Here is a 17,446-nt window from a genome sequence, read left to right on the forward strand (position 1 = left end):
ACTGGTGGTAATAATTCTAATGAAACCTGTGGTAGTTCTGAATTGTCATTTAAATGGCCGCTTATCACCCTATAAAATTCACCAAATATTTAAAAGGAAGGCAGCTTCTTATTAGTATGAATCCCTTGAGAATAGTCAGGAAACACTAGAGAGTTTATTTTTAACTGGGTTGTGTTTTTTAATTAATGATACAATTATTCCTTTGGAAATATGACTATAATTTTTTTTTTTTTTACCCTGTTCTTAAAGAAATTCTTTCTGCCAGCATCTAGAAATCACTAGTATTTGTTTCTCCTTAACTTTGTCGGTTTTGTTAATAACCCTATGGTGTGCTAGAGTTTAAAACAATTGAGGCATGTTATGAGGCCATTATAAATAGTTACAAAAATACAACGGAGCAGTGGTAGAATTTTTACCTTCCAAGCTGGAGACTTGGGTTTGATTCCCCGCCAAGGCACCTCACACGCAGCCGCCACTTGTCTGTCAGCGGAGGCTTGCGTGTTGCTGTGATGCTGAACAGGTTTCAGGTGAGCTTCCAGACAAACATGGACTGGGAAGAAAGGCTTGGCAATCTGCTTCTAAAAATCAGCCTCTGAAAACCCTAGGGGTTACAATGGTACGATCCTCTTATACATGGAGTCGCCATGAGTCAACTTGATGGCAGCTAGGAACAACATAAAATATGATATGAAGCTATCAAACAAGGAAAATGAATGTTTAAAACTCAACTTAAGAATGAAAGACATGGTTTTGCCTTATGTTTTTTGCGGAGTGATTCTTGGCTATGTATACAAATTTTACTACGTACACATTCACTTAGGTTGCATCTGGAGGTGGGCAGAAGAATAGAGCAATGAAACCACACAGTTTTAACCTTTTTGCCAAACCGTGCTGATAGGAACCATCATTATACGTTTATTCCTCTTGAATAGCAAAGGTTATAAAATATACAACTTTCCTAAAAGAGGGAAATGTAATATTGGTATAATTGCTTTGAGTAAAGCTGAAAAGTGAAATAAGGGAAGTAGGAGGTGAATGTTTTTAATGTGATGAACATTTTTGGTAAGAGCCTGTATTTTAATCATTTAAAGATTTGTGTGTATCAACCCATACACAAGTCTCCTGCTCTCTGTCTGTTTAACTCTTGAAGAGTGTGTTTCTTGGCAGCACCCGCTAGCTTTGCTCTGCCAAAACTTTGAGTGTTTTAAATTTGCAATTATTTGTAGTGGTTTTTCTTCTTGTTGTAGTTTGTTTAATTATGTCACTTTTTATTGAAATGTTTATATGTGGGTTCCCTACAGTATTAACTCCCTGGAGGCAGGACTGTTTCTATCTAGTCTATGTGTACCTAATGGGCGCTTTAAGATTGCTGGTAGTAATGATGTTGTGTTGGCTGGTTACTCAACCATTCAGTAACTAACCTTAGTTGATGAGACCTCACGGACCAGCTGAGTTTGCTTCCGGAGCCACAGGTTGTCCTGAACACCATCTTGCAAAATGTGTGCCCTTGGTCAGAAGGGAACTGGACATAAAAGGAAAATCTGCCTTTTCCATCAAGTGGGAAAGAAAATAATAATCTAGGAGTAAACACTTGGTTTCTAGGCATTTTGCTGCCACTGGAGATGACCTTAATAGACTCCCTGAACCGCTTTGCACTTCGGTTTCTCCAGCTGTATAAAAGGAACGTGCTCTGTGCTCACAGGACTGTTCTGATGATAAAGCAGACTACTAGAAGCTCATTTTCTTTGAAAATATTACACGTCCTAGGCGAATATAGATGGGGTTTGCTTTTCCCCTCTGCTGCCACAGAACTTGTTACTGTACTCATCCCATTGTCTTGCTGTTAGGTGGTGCTTTTTGAGGACATGATCAATAGCTTACCTTTGTATACCTAGTGCCTACTGTAGTGTCTGGCATCTAGTAGGCATACATAAATACTTGCTTAATGAAACGTAAGTAATAAAGTAAGTTTTGTTACTGTTGGAGAGACGAGAAGTCTGGTTTTTTACTCCTGTCTTTGGTGCCATATAGCCATGATAACCAACTGAGACAAGTTAGTTTTCCTCTCTGGCCTCAGTTTCATTTTCAGTAAAATAAAAGGTTCGGAATATCCTTGAGGTCTCTTTTTTCTGTTAAATACTAAGGTAAGGCTTTATGTAAGGAGCCTTGGTGGTACGGTGGCTAAAGTGCTTGGCTGCTAACCGAAAGGTTGGCAGTTTGAATCCACCAGCAGCTCCTTGGGAGAAAGATCTGCCAGTCTACTTCCATAAAGATTATAGCTTTGGAAACCTTATGGGGCAGTTCTACTCTCTCCTGTAGGGTCACTGTGAGTCAGAGTCGTCTTGACGGTATCGGGCATTAAGGCTTTATATAATTGTTACTGAAATCGTAAATTTGACAAATTGCCATATTCCCAGTGCCTAGAACAGTACCTGTCATGTAATAGGGCCAAGATTTCCCTTTTCATCTATCAAGAAAGAAGGGGATTCTACCTCCCCATTTGTAGGTAGATAGATTGCCTTTCTAATGCGTGGGCTTCGAGCCCATTAGTCCTTTTGGAGTTGTGTTCTTTGGATCATGAAGAGTGAGAAAAGACAAGTTTCACTTGTGTGTTTTTAAATAATGTGATTACATTTTAATTTCCTAAAGCTTCTTTTCTTTCCATTTATTGCCACCTGACTGACTTGACCTGACAGAATGAATAACTGATCCTTGGTAGAATCGGACCCAGCATAGCTCTGCAATCTGGGAAGTGTGCCGAACTATCAAAATATCTCCATCTGTACTGTCAGTAAGCTTACCTTGATAATTCCTCATTTCTTACTGAAGAAAGTAGTTGGCATCAAGTTGATTCTGACTCACAGCGATCCCATGCGTGTCACAGTACAACTGTGGTCCATAGGGTCTTCAGTGGCTGATTTTTTAGACATAGATCATCAGGCGTTTCTTCCGAGGCACCTCTGGGAGGATGCCAACCTCCAGTCTTTCAGTGAGCTGCTGAGTGTGTTAACCGTTGGCACCACCCAGGGACTTCTTAACTTTGCTAATCCCAGCTAAATGACAAATGTCAATATATAACAGTTTGAAAAGCATTGTTTTGGACTTATTGGTGTTGAGTGGTTAAGAGCTCAGCTGCTAACCAAAAGGTTGGCAGTTTGAATCCACCAGCCACTCCTTGGAAACCCTGTGGCGCAGTTCTACTCTGTCCCATAGGGTTGCTATGTGTCGGAATCGACTCCATGGCAACAGGTTTGATTTGGTTTGATTTTTCCTGTGAATTCAAAGAGCACTGGTGGAGCAACAGTTAAGTGCTTGGCTGCTAACTGAAAGATTGGCAGTTCGAACTTACCCAGCGGATCCATGAGATAAAGACTTGGCGATCTGCGTCCGTAAAGATTACAGCCTAGAAAACCCTATGGGGCAGTTCTCCTCTCTCACATGGGGTCATTATGAGTTGAAAATCAACCCAATGGCACCTAACAACAAAATTCAAGGAACCTTGGTGGCACCTAACAACAATGACAACCATGAATTTAGTATTGACAAGAAAGAGGAGTATATGGGAAATATAAAATTTAGACTTTGTTTAAGGGGCTTACGATTCAGCTAGACAGACAAAAATTGTTAATTGGTGAAAATGATGACCACATATAATAATCAGCCAGACAATGTGATATTAGTGATAAATGTGTTAGGAATTCACGGATGGGAGAGTTGAGAGGGATATTAGGGGGAAAATTGTGTCTTTTACAAAGTTTTGAGGGTGAACAGATTTGGGCTACATGGAAACGGGTAGATTGAAAAAGAACAAAATTTGTTTATTTTGATGTTAAGTGCAATCTTCATCCTGTCTTGTTGGAAAGACCTCATATTCAAATTAATAGTTCTGAGCAGTTCAGTACAATTTAAGAAGAAAGTGTGTTTGTAAAAACACTGCTAGGTCTGAGTGAAATTATTTCCAATGACTATGTTAGGAGATGTTAAATTGCAGTTATTTTGTTTCCCAGGGTGTAAATAACAGAGAATTATTTTAGTTCGTTCTCCTAACATTGTACTGGTGTAGGTCTGGAAAGAACCTCCAAGGGTCATCCAATCTAGTCCGGCACCCTGCCTTATAAACAGATTTTTGAAGCAATTTCCAGACAGACTGACTTCTCTCCTGTTCCTATTTTCTAGGAAAAGTGATTCCACAAGTTTCTGTGGTTACCCACTCCATTGTTTAGGAAAGAATTGGGTTCCCAAAACTAAAACTGAGAGCTGTAGGGCAATTAGGTTTTTATAATTTAGAGACTGTGAGTTTTAGAATTCTGAATAGTTTATTTGTTTTGAACTACATAGTAGCTGTAGCAAGTGCCTAGTCTGCCAAGCTGAAAATCAGTTTTTTTTTTTTTTTTTTTTTAACTGTGGCCAGGACCCAAAGGATTCTCATTTTCTTCACTTAACAAGCATATTATATCTTTACTCTGGGCCAGGCCTTCTGCTGGGCACTGGGAATCCAAAGATGAATTAGCTGTACTCGGTGACCTAGGGAAATTGCCAGTTCAAAGAAGACTCTGGCAGTTATCTGTGGTACTGGAGTTTTATTCCTAGTGGAGAAGAAAGGAAGAAGTTGTGAAGGGAGATGGCGTGTTTTTTGTGTCTGTTAGTATGCTTTGCATGTGTCAGACCCTTTGTATCTGACTCACTTAGCCCTCACCACAGCCCTGCGAGGTAGGTAGTGCCATCCTCATTTCACAGGGGAGTAAATTAAAGTCAGTGAGGTTTAGTTACTTGCCTAAGGTCATATACCCAGAAAATGCCAGAACTAGAATACAAATCCAGTTCTGTCTCCAAATCACATGCTAATATATATCACACCACACGGAGCCCCTCATGAGCAGCGAGTCACTTTTTAGAGTTTGATTTTAGACTTTACATTGTCAAGTTCTATGGAAAGAGGTCATCTTCACCGAAAGTCTGAACGTGACCAGGTAATTTCACATCGGCCCACAGCAGGTTGATTTTAGGCAGAAAGGTGGGAGGACCCCAGAGAAGAAGTTTGTTTTGAGGTGGCCTTAAGACCCTTCCTATGGATGGTGGAAGGCAATGTGGACTGTGCATCTTTTGGCTCGTGAATGTTTTCTTCCTCAGTGAGCGTCACACTGTTTTCACGTAGACAGAGGTGAGGGAGGAGCAGGTCTCAGGAGGAGCGGGTCTCAGAGTTGCTAGTGCCATACTGTAAAGCCTGGAAGGGAGAAATCTTAGTTTTCTGATTTGTCAAGTAGGAAATAAATTAACCCCGATAGAATATCAGTATTGCCTTAAGGAATTTACCGTTTTTTTTACGTTTACCTCTGTAAAACTTGGCATTTGATGATAGTTTGGTGCTGTGGGGAAGAACTGATAAAGTAAAAGAGCCGAACAAAAGATTTCAAAGGGCGGCTCAAGAAGACAAAGTAAAATATTATAATGAAATGTGCAAAGACCTGAAGTTAGAAAACCAAAAGAGAAGAACATGCTTGGCGTTTCTCAAACTGAAAGAACTGAAGAGAAAATTCGAGCCTCAAGTTGCAGTATTGAAGGATTCTATGGGCAAAATGGTGAACAGTGTGACAAACATCAAAAGAGGATGCACAGAGTCACTGTACCAAAAAGGATTGGTTGAATTCATCCATTTCAGGAGGGAGCAATATGATCGAGAACCTATAGTACTGAAGAAAGAAGTTGAAGCTGCACTGAAGACGTTGGCAAAAAGCAAGGCCCCAGGAATTGATGGAATACCAATTGAGATGTTTCAGCAAATGGATTGCAGTGCTGGAAGTGCTCACTTCCCCGTGTCGAGAAATCTGGAGGACAGCTACCTGGTCAGCCAGCTGGAAGAGATCCATATATATGCCCATTCCAAAGAAAGGTGATCCAATAGAATGTAGATATTATTGAACAATATCATTAATATCACACGCAAGTAAAATTGTATTAAAGATAATTAAAAAACGGTTACAGCAGTACATCCACAGGGAACCGGCAGAAATTCAAGCTGGATTCAGGAGAAGACGTGGAACAGGGGATTCATTGTTGATGTCAGATGGAACTTGTCTGAAAGCGGAGAATACCAGAAGGGTGTTTACCTGTGTTTTATTGACTGTGCAAAATCATTCGACTGTGTGGATCATAACAAATTATGGATGACATTGTGAAGAATAGGAATTCCAGAACATTTCATTGTTCTTATGAGAAACATGTACATAGACCACGAGGCAGTCATTCGAACAGAACAAGGAGATGCTGGGTGGTTTAAAATTAGGAAATGTGTGCATCAGGGTTGTGTCCTTTCACCATACTTACTCATTCTGTATGCTGAGCAAATAATCCAAGAAGCTGGACTATATGAAGAAGAATGTGGCATCAGGATTGGAGGGAGACTCATTAAAAACCTGCATTATGCAGATGACACAACCTCGCTTGCTGAAAGTGAAGAGGACTTGAAGCGTACTGATGAAGATCAAAAACTACAGCCTTCAGTGTGGATTACACCTCAATATAAGGAAAACAAAAATCCTCACAACTGGACCAATAAGCAGCATCACGATAAACAGAGAAAATATTGAAGTTGTCAAGGATTTCATTTTACTTGGATCCACAATCAACGCCCACGGAAGTAGCAGTCAGGAAATCAAATGATGTATTGCATCGGGCAGATCAGCTGGAAAAAGTCCTCTTTAAAGTGTTTTGAAAAGCAAAGATGTCACTTTGAGGAGTAAGATGCTTCTGACCTAAGCCATGATATTATTTTCAATCACCTCATATGCATCTGAAAACTGGATAATGAATAAGAAAGATCTAAAAAGAATTGATGCCTTTGAATTATGGTGTTGGAGAACAGTATTGAAATGTACCATGGACTGCCAGAAGAAGAATGAAAAATTCTGTCTTAGAAGAAGTACAGCCAGCGTGCTTGTTGGAAACAAGATGGCGAGACTTCATCTCACATACTTCGGACATGTTATCGGGAGGGACTAGACCCTGGAGAAGGACATCATGCTTGGAAAGGTAGAGTGTCAGTGAAAAATAGGAAGACCCTCTTTGAGTTGGATTGACACAGTGGCTGCAACAATGGGCCCAAACAGCAAGGATTGTGAGGATGGCGCAGGACTGGGCAGTGTTTCATTCCGTTGTACATGATGTAGCTGTGAGTCAGAACTGACTCAATGGCAACTAATAACAACAACAGGCTCAAATGGAACTTTTAAAAAAAATAACTGATAATTTATAAATGGAGTTTCTATTAGCAACAATAATACCAGTTTGGATTCAAATAATTTAAAATTAAGAGCTCCAGTGTTTTGATATGGTCTGGAGGTGTCATTTGTATATTTTCCACAATTATTTATAGAACATTCAATCTGGTTCTTTTGTCAGAGTAGGTAAATGAGTATTTTTGGAGACTGAGAGTTAAAGTACAAGTCTTGCATAACCCTTGTTGAGAAGTTCTTTAAATTGGAATTAAATACATACTGATGCATGGCCTACAGGGGAATTTCATGTTTCAAGGTTTTGTTCATTCTTAGGTTCATGGATTACATATAGGAAAACCACAAAGAAAAATTTTAACTAAGAAATTCTTTAAAAAGAAATATGTTCATGAACTTGAAATGGGAATTAGTCATTGTGTTCTTAACTATTGACTTGCAAGGACCAAGTAATCTTTGTTCCTTAGTACTGCTTCAGGCCATTGCCTTCTTTAATAATGAAGGCATTGTTGCTTTAGTTTGAGCATGTTCTATGGAATTTTGGCAATGTATGCATCCTCTTTCTGCATGTTAGTAAGAGCATGAGTAAATATTTTTTCTTAGCTTTGGTATTTTTGCAGCTTACATTTTATATGAACCAGACTAATATAATACCAGGATTACATAATTTAAGACGTCAGGATTGCTTCCAGGATTATGAGATAAAGTCTTGCATTTATCAGGGGGTTTACAAACAGTATTTGTTGCTCATTCAGTACCTGTAGAGAAATTCCACAGACCTATCTTCCAAATGAGCAAATGGAGTCAAAGAGGTTAAAGCCAGAGAGAACAGTTTCTTTACAACTTGGATAATGTTTGTTCTTTATTTAGAACTTTGTCCTTATAACCGTTGATTTTAGTAATGTATAGTTTAGAAATACCAAAAATTTCCAACTACTGTTGTTATATACTGAATTTTGTTTTATGAAAAATAATAAATTTCTTTAATTGAATGCTGGTTCTGTGCCTTGGCACTCTAGTATGTACGAAAGTATTTTATGGCATAGACGTGGATTTCAGAGAGCTTATTATTTATTGAGAGAGAAGACCAACATGTGAGCTCGTTTAGAAAGATAAGTATCAGACTCTGGTACTGTCAGGAGCTGGGGGCTCATAGGAAAGCGAGGTCAGTCTCCATGCAGGAGTTGGGGCTTAATCTGAACTTGAAAGGATTCGCAGGATTTGGATAGGTGGAAAAGAAGTTGCACGTGGGGTTATAGAGCATGGACAAAGATGTAGAAGTCAGAACACACGTTGTATGTGCCCAAGAAAGTTAGAAAATAAACCAGGATAGGCCAGAGAGAACAGAATGGAACCATTCATTTATTCATTCTTAGAGCAAAGATTCATGGACCATCTACTGTGGATTGGCACTGTACTAGATTGTGGAGCTTCATCACCAAGTAAAACAGACATCCTAGGAGCTTAGTTTGGGTTGTATGTGACATAGGAATTGGTTAGGAGTTTTTGTCTCAGAGTGTTCTGTGGTAAAGGCATCAGTTTAGGACTCGTTGGAGAAGTGATTGCATACTGTGTCACTGGCTGATGGGATTGGAGAACCCCATGTGAGGCCCTGGAAGATGAGTGCTCTCTCTATTGGTTGCTAAATTATGGTTCTAGCCTGGTGTGGTTATTTCAACATTTATTCTTTTTGTCACTTCTAAATTCAGTAGTGGCTATGCTAAAAGAGAATATGTCATTTTAAAAATAATTTTTTTGTTGTTGAAAATATGTACAGCAGAATATACACCAATTCATCAATTTCTACATGTATAATTCATTGATATTGATTACCTTCTTCAAGTTGTGCAAAGATTCTTACCTTCCTTTTCTGTTCCTCCCCCCTTAATATAAACTGCCCCCTAAGCTTTCTATCTAACCTTTCCAGTTGCTGTTGTCAATTTGATCCTGTATAGATAGTTCTTTAAAAGAGGACAATGCTCAGGGCAGGGAATAGGTCATATGTTTTTAAGGAAGACTAATTTCCCTAAGATATTAAATGTTTTCAGTGAAAAATAGATTCTAGAGTCAAGCAAGTTTGGCAAATGCTGGATTAAGTAAAAGTAAATGTTTCTTTATGATAGAATTTTTCAGAACCTTTAATATGCTATAGTGTGTTTTGTGAATCTTCAAGAGTGGAATATAGTATACAGTATTTCCCCAAATTATTTGACCATGGAACTCTTTTTTTGTCTTCTTTGAAGAACATGTATTACCGTCTTGTGTGCCATTAGACACAGTTTGAGACCTACGACTCTGGAAATACTGTTGGGAAGCAGGTGAAAGGTGTGTTTCAGATATACAGGAGCAGTACAATTTTTGAGAAAGAAAGGAGTTCATTTCAGATATGTCTTGACAGCAGCAGAAAGCCTTAGTTTTATTTGCTGTTAAGTATACTATAATTAAACAAAACCAAATAGGGTGGCTGTGAGTCAGAATTGACTTGACGGCACTGGGTTTGGTTTTTTTTTAATACTATAATTTACCCCAAGTTGTCAGATTAAAATTCAAAATAGTATCCTAGCACATAGTCCAAACCAAAAAAACCAAACCTGTTGCCATCGAGTCAGTTCCGACTCACAGCAACCCTATAGGACAGAGTAGAGCTGCCCCATAGGGTTTCCAAGGAGCAGCTGGTGGATTTGAACTGCTTATCTTTTGGTTAGCAGCCAAGCTCTTAACCGCTGCACCACTAGGGCACATAATAGGTAGTCAATATATGTGAATCAATGAAAATTTTATGATTAGAGACCTTTTAAAATCCTGTGATAATTAAAATGATTCTTTGCGAAAGTAAACTTTATAACTATCTTTCTACATTAGAATCTTCTGCCATTTTGTCAGGAGGAGGTAATTTGGTATGAGGTCATTGGTATGAGTAAGATTGTGCCTACAGTAAGATTGATGAACTGAACAGCAAGCTTAGTACCTAAGCTAGAAGACTGTGTGTATGTATGTATGATGCATATGTAGGAAGAGGGGAAAGAAGCAGTAGTGAGCTTTGAAATACGACAGAGTAGAGCTGAGCTCTGTACCTTTGGACTATATGTCTTGTTAGTTAATTAAGCAGCATACTCTGTTGTCCCTGATCTCCCAAATAATAGCTCTATTTGTTAATATTTAAACAGAGGCTTGAAATAATTCTCATTTGTAACAGCAACAATGTTTTTGGCTGCCAGAACAGAAAACTCAAATCAAAATTTTAAAAATAAGGGAAAGTTACGATCTCATATAACAGGAAATTTTAAGAGGGGTTGGTTCATTCGAAGACCCAGGTTCTTTCCATTTTTCTACTGTGTCATCCTTGATGCGATGGCCTTGGCCCCAGGCAGGCTTCCTCTGTAGCTACCAGCCATCGCATCTAGATGCAACCGTGTTTAGGCACAACACCCTGTGGTCCTGTACATCTCTGTTTTTAAGAGTGACAACAGTACCTCATGTTTGTGTTGCCATGTCCCCGCCTTACAGACTTTTCTTCACATCTTGTTGGCCAGAAATAACATGTGCGTATGTCCCAACTTATCCATGGTAAAAGAAATCGATCTACGGTAATTAGCTTGGACTAATCAGTATTCTCCAGTTGGGACTGGGGTTGGTGCCAGCCCTCCCCGAAACCAATGACTACTTGGAGAAAGGTGAACACCCAACCAAAGTCATAGGAGGAATGAATATTGATTAGGCAATTAATGTTGTCTGCTTCTACTATCTTCTAGGCTATCTCAAAAGTTTTTTAGCCTAAAAGGAGAGCATAGTTTTTTTTTCCCTTATTTATGTGTTTCCTTCATATGACTTTTTAAAAATGTGAAATAGTACAAGTGTCTGGATGTATGGTTCTGTATAATTTGTTCCCGCAAGCAAATGCTGATTTCATCCCGGAATAAAGCATATGTCTTTGCACATGAGAAGAGTTTGTAGAGCATAAAAATAGAGATTCTGAATAGAATGGAATCGATTTCCAAGTCAGAAAATGTTATTCTGAAATTCTCTCTGGTTTGAAGCTAATTTCTAACAGGCTAGTAGAATATTAACATTGTTTTTTATTATAAACTCAAATTCACTTGGGAATTTGGCCCATAGATCATATTTTTACACAAATAATGCACACTTTCTACATTTGTTTGCCAACTGCTGCCTCTCTCCACGAGGTCTTTTTGTAAGTGCTGCTATGCCAATGGTTTTTATATGTTGCTGTTAAAAAAATTAGCATAGTGTGCTTAGGAAAACACCTTGGTGGGGAGGGAGCACTCGGCAAACATAGAGGGCACACGTTATTTGCATAAAAATATGGTGTTTTTTATATATTAAAACATTGGTTTTCTTATTGTAAGGTCAAGCAGTATGAAGTAAAATGATCTTTCTAAATGTACTGGAATTGGTAGTTAATTATATTTACTTTGGAACCACAATTTCTATTCTATTTTCATTGAGTATAGTATTTTGATGTGACTTTTTTGGCCTCTGAACTTATATTGAGCCAGTTGTCCAAAAGAGTCTCTTTATCTGCCAAGTTTTTTTTCCTCCTCTAAACTGTAAGTGTTTTGTTCTGTACAAGCTGCCTCTCTGGAAGTGGAACATAAGGCTGTCTGGGTCAGGGCAAAGCAGCTGGGCTTGACAGAAGATGGGGGTCAAACTAGCTAGGTTTGGCAGAGATCACTAAGTTTGATCCAGTTGCTAAATCTTGGAGGGCTAGAATTTTCCCTATAATTTCAGTTCTAGAGGCATCTACTGCTCTTAGTACGTCTTTATCTTTCTCATAATATTTATGATCACTCGTGTCATGAACAATTGATGTAGATACATAAATATAGTCGATTGCACACATCCCTTAATTGACTCGATCTCCTCTCCCACCCCTTGCAGTCAAAGCCCTGCTAGGCCACTGGCTACATTTCTTTAATTGGTAGTCTCTTTAGGTGAGCCAGCATTTTTTTCCTTCATTATTCATTCAGAAAATACACTTACTAGGATCAAGTCTAAATAGTTGAGAAGGTGAGGTGAGACAGGAACTCAACTGTAAACTGAGCTGTAATACAAGGGGGAAAGCAGTAAGTACCCTGTACTCCTTCCCTCTCCCTCGGGAGTACGCGTGCCCTACCCCTCCCGTTTCCTCACATCAGTGCCACCATTGCCGTAATTGCCTCTCTGGCCCTGTTCTTGCTCACACTCTTCAAACACACATCCTCTTTAAACCTCCGCTTCCTTCCCATGTCTTTTGGTTCTTATTCCGCTAAAGCAGGAAAATCTCATTGGTCCATTTCTTTATCTTTCTGCTGCATATGTACATCAGTAAGTGATTTGGATCATGGCTGATAAGCACCAGAGCAGTCTTAGTGCTGTGCACTCCCTTGTGTGTTTGGAAATTAAGTGTGTACTAAAAACAGTGTCATGGGCCTCTAAGTGTGGCGAGTGCACAATTCTCCCCAGAAACCCAGCACAACTTATCATCGCCTTCCCCTTCGAGGTTTAATGAAACCAGTTTTTCCTTAAGCAGGTATGACAGAATAGAGCTGCTCCATAGGGTTTCCGAGGCTGCCACATTTTTCTCCTGTGGAGGGGCTGTTGGGTTTGAACCACAGACCTTCCAGTTAGCAGCTGAGCGCTTAACCCACTGTGCCACCAGGGCTCCTGTCCTCTGGCATTAACATAGATTAGGTCTCTCTCTCTCTCTTTTTTTTTTTTTTTTAACTGTAGAAGTAAAATGTTTCAGTGGTGAGGTAAATAGATTTCTGAAGGTTGCCTGTGACGCTACCATTTTATAGCATTTATCTCTTTGGAAGAAATGTATTTCAGTTGCCATGTGACCATTTATAAGTTATGGTCTTTCCACAGATGGACAGACCGTTCTTAAATACTTTCTTGTTTTTATCTTTTCTGTTTTCAGCTCTGCTTGCCTTCAAAATCATGTTCTCATGCACTGCTAGATGGGTTGGCTCATCCACAGAAATTGAGTTCCGTGGGTTCTATGGCATTTTCTGTGGAGATTTCTTTCACAAGAAACCTTCCTCCCTCGTTAAAGGGAAGTTTATTGATTTTTCAGGGCTTTGTATATAATATCACTCTTTCTAGCATTTTTTATCAAAATAGCAGAAGGAATCATATTTCTTGATTTATTTGTCTTAGTCTTGTGTGCTTGATCTGATATCTGTCAATAAATGTGTATTAAGCATCAACTATATGCCAGATTTAGTGCTAGGCACTGTGAAGGATACAAGAATAACCTACTCTTAGGGAGCCTACAGTGTGCTTGGGGGAAAAAATCCTGGCAGGCACAAAATATTTAAGAAACAGAGAAGTCTCATTGTGAAGTGACAATGGTGGTAAGACTTCAGAGTAGGGAATGAGAACTACTTACCAATCAAGGATTATACTATTGTGCTCATATAACCCATTTAGTTATCCTTAAAGATTATATATTCTCCCCATGATATACATGCCATCACCTGTGTGTTAGGAAATGCTTAGAGCTATGCTTCTTTTTACAAGAGGTTTCTCTACTTCTCTTAGGGGCTCTGGTGGCACGATGGTTGAGAGCTCTGCTCTTAACCAAAAAGCCAGCAGTTCAAATCCACCAGCCGCTCCTTAGAAACCACATAGGACAGTTCAGCTCTGTCTTACAGGGTCACTATGAGTTGGAATCGATTCGACAGCAGCGGGTTTAGTTTTTTTGGTTCTCTACTTCTCAGAGAAACTAACTAATCTTTGAAGTATGTAATCACCAGTGAACTGGTGGCAAAGAGGAGACAGCTTCAGCTGGGGAATATTCACTCTGAACACAGAGAAAGCTAGAGTAACAAAGATACTCTATGACATAGATGTCAGTGTTTGTATTACTTTGGGGGAACCATAACTAACAATTTAGCAATATTCTTGTTCCCCTTTAACCTGTATATTTTGATCTGTTTACTGAGGAGAACCCTTGATCTTTATATAAACCAAACCAAACCCATTGCTGTTGAGTCAATTCCGACTTTTAGTGACCCTATAGAACACAGTAGAATGACCCATAGGGTTTCCAAGGAGTAGCTGGTAGATTCAAACTGTTGACCCTTTGGTTAGCAGCCAAGCTCTTAACCACTGCACCATCAGGGCTCCTGATCTTTAGATACCCGATGGCAATTGTAAATTGAAGAAAAACACTGATATTCATTATTCATTAGGCTTGTAGACTCCAAATTCTTTTCTTCTCACTTGCTCTTTCTCATCACAGCCAGCCTTTTGCCTCTGGGGTTCTTCCTGGCATCAGTACCCATAGATGAGCTTTCTCTGCAGTCAGAATGAATATTCTCCAGCTAGGATTGTCTCCTCTTTGCCACCAGTTCATTGCTGATTATATAGGCTAGCTAAATCTGATTGGAATTGCATAGCCTTTCAGAGCCAGATGGGTGAATGGATTAGGCCAAGGTCTCATCATTAGCCTTCAAAACTCTACTTTAGTGCTCTTTTTCTATGTTGAAAGTAATATCTGCTTGTTTTGAAAAAATACAAAGAATACGGAAAAGTTAGAAAAAATCTTGCTCTCTTTACGCAAACTCAGCCTTCGTTATCATTTTAGTGTATTTTTCAGCCATTAAAAAAAAATCAATATGTGTTCACTTTTTATAAAATATATTTGTGATTTTTCTTTTATTTCTTTTTTTACTTGTAGGAAGTATTTTTCATGCAGTTACATACTCGTCACGTATTTTATATTTTTGTAAATTCGTAAGTAACATCCCTTATATTGGAGAAATCATGGTTTATTTAATAATTTCTACTGTTGAATATTTAGTCTTTTCCTCCACTTAAATATTTATTTGATTCTTGGTGAAAACATACACAACAAATATATATAGCTATTTAGCAGTTGCGACATGTACAGTTGAATGACGTTGGTTTCATTTTTCATGTAGTTCACCATTCTCGCCATCTCTACCCGTATTGTTTCATTCCTCCATTTCTTAAATATTAGTACAGTAAACCTGTGAAAGCTGGAAACTGTGTAAGGTGGAAACCTGTCAGAGAAGGAAAGCACAAGTATTTTGCACTAAAATGAGTGATGGGAAAGTGGTAACCTGTCAAAGGCGGGAAAATTGCGAGACTGGGAAAAACAAGGCAGTCCCCTCAGGTACCAGCTCTCACAGGTTTCACTGCGATAACGGTGTGGGAAAAAGCTTTATTTATAAAGTGTTTGTACATGTGTAGGGTTGTTCCCTTCAGATAGACTCCCCTGGCTGTGTTCTCTGGATCGCAGGCTGTAAGTGGTCTTCAGATTGTATTTAGGTATTGTCAGAGATCTTGATCAATTGATCTTCTTGAAAAACAATTTTCTCACGTCACCTTCCTCTTCAGGAATTGTCACTAGTTCTCTGTTGCCTGCAGGCTAAAGCCCAAACCCTCCGTTTGGCCTTTTTTTCTTTTTTGTTTAAACTCTTTTTTTTCTGTTTTAACCAATCACCTATTACCGAGCATTTACCTTCCATCTAATTTCTCATGCTATCAAATGGGTGCTCTGAATACCCTTCTGCGTTGTACCTCTGCCCATATACTTTGTATTACTTCTTTGGGATAAATGATCAGAAATGAAAATATTGGGTTAAAGAATATAAACATTCCCTGAAACTGATAGCCAAGCTTCTTTAAATAAGATGATATCAATTTACAAACCTAGCAGCATGTATTATCTTCCTAGTACTGGATATTATTATTTTTTTGTGCAAGTTTAAGGGAATATGAGGGGGAAATTACCATGTTGTTTCAATTTACATTGCTTTGCTTACTAGCGAGATTGAATATTTATTGGTTAATTATATTTTCTTCAGCTTAGCATTCAAGGCCCTCTATAATTTGGACCTGCCCTTTTCACCTATCTTCTGTTATTCAAACACCTACCAGCTACCCTCTCCCACCCCAACAAACACACACACTCTAATCAAGCTGATCTCCCACCATTCCCTTGAATGTCGTATACTTTTCCTTTTTGGCACTTTGTTCATGCTTCTTTGACTACAGAATGCCTGCCCCTCCTCTTCTGCTTACAGTATGCTGGTTGTTCCTGTCCTTCCAGGTTTAGCCTGAATCTTCTTGTTTCCTCTAGGAAGTCTTCCCTGACCTGACCGTGGCTTCTCTGAGAGTAGGTCTGTGTGTCCGATGCTTCTCTGTACCCAGAGCCTTACACAGGCTCTCCCTACAGTGAGGCAAGGAAGCGATGCAGTGATGTTGCGAAGAGGATGCATGTTGAATTAGACAGACCTGGATTTAACTTTCTGCTCTGACTTTGGGCAAGTTATATTGTCCCCTGAGCCTCAGCTTCCTCATCTCAGCATCATCATTAAGTGGGTATGATAACAGTATCTACCTCCAGAGTTACCATGAGGCATAAATGTGGCAGTGCTTATTAAAGGGCCTCCCAGAAACCCAGTGCCGTCAAGTCGATTCCGACTCATAGCGACCCTATATGACAGAGTAGAACTGCCCCATAGAGTTTCCAAGGAGCATTAAAAGCCCTAGTGCAGTGATAATTGGTACATAGAAGGTCTCATTTAGCGATAATTGTTTTTAAATTAATCAAATGAATAAACTGATCATCCCAGCACTGGTTGTTCTCTCTATGCTTGGAGCTCCTTCCAGTGTACCCCATACGATGTAAACTATCTCTGTCTTGTGTTGGTTGTTGTTTCTTGTGAGTTAGCTATTTGCTCTCAGAATAAATCCCAAGTTCTTAAGGGAAAGGATTGTATTTTAGGTTTTTTTTGCACTGTGTAAATACATATTGCATGTAGTTGAGTGGCTTTGGTGGCAGTAAAAATGAGGGCCACGCAGCAATGAGGACCTCATTTTCAGTTTTTTACTAAAGCCTTTACTGGACCAATTACATTCTTCTAGCGCCCTAAAGAAATGTTTAGATCTGTTGCCTGTTCAGCCAAATGGAGTTATTCAGTAGAAAGTGGTAAAAATATCCAAATAACCTCACTTTTCCATATAATGTATCAAAGTGTTGTATTCATTAGTATTTGTGAGAAATCTATGGTTAATACCACAAAAAGTCATAAACTAAACCAGATTTTCTCCCTTTTTAACTTTCACATGCCTGGGATTAACAACAGTGTTACTCTCTAATTTACACCTGGGATTTCCAAGCTTTCTCAAAAAGCTAAAACAATGATTCATATTTAGTCACCATGTGACTGGATTATTTTCAC

The 17,446-nt window shown here is 39.0% G+C and overlaps 1 protein-coding gene across 8 annotated transcripts in view; it reads left to right on the top strand.

Annotated features, from left to right (window-relative positions):
• Positions 1-17,446, top strand: part of THADA (THADA armadillo repeat containing) — a 362,922-nt gene that overhangs the window by 93,916 nt on the left and 251,560 nt on the right. The window lies entirely within an intron of this gene.

This window comes from Loxodonta africana, chromosome 26 (genome assembly GCF_030014295.1).
Source record: "Loxodonta africana isolate mLoxAfr1 chromosome 26, mLoxAfr1.hap2, whole genome shotgun sequence".
Taxonomy (NCBI): domain Eukaryota; kingdom Metazoa; phylum Chordata; class Mammalia; order Proboscidea; family Elephantidae; genus Loxodonta; species Loxodonta africana.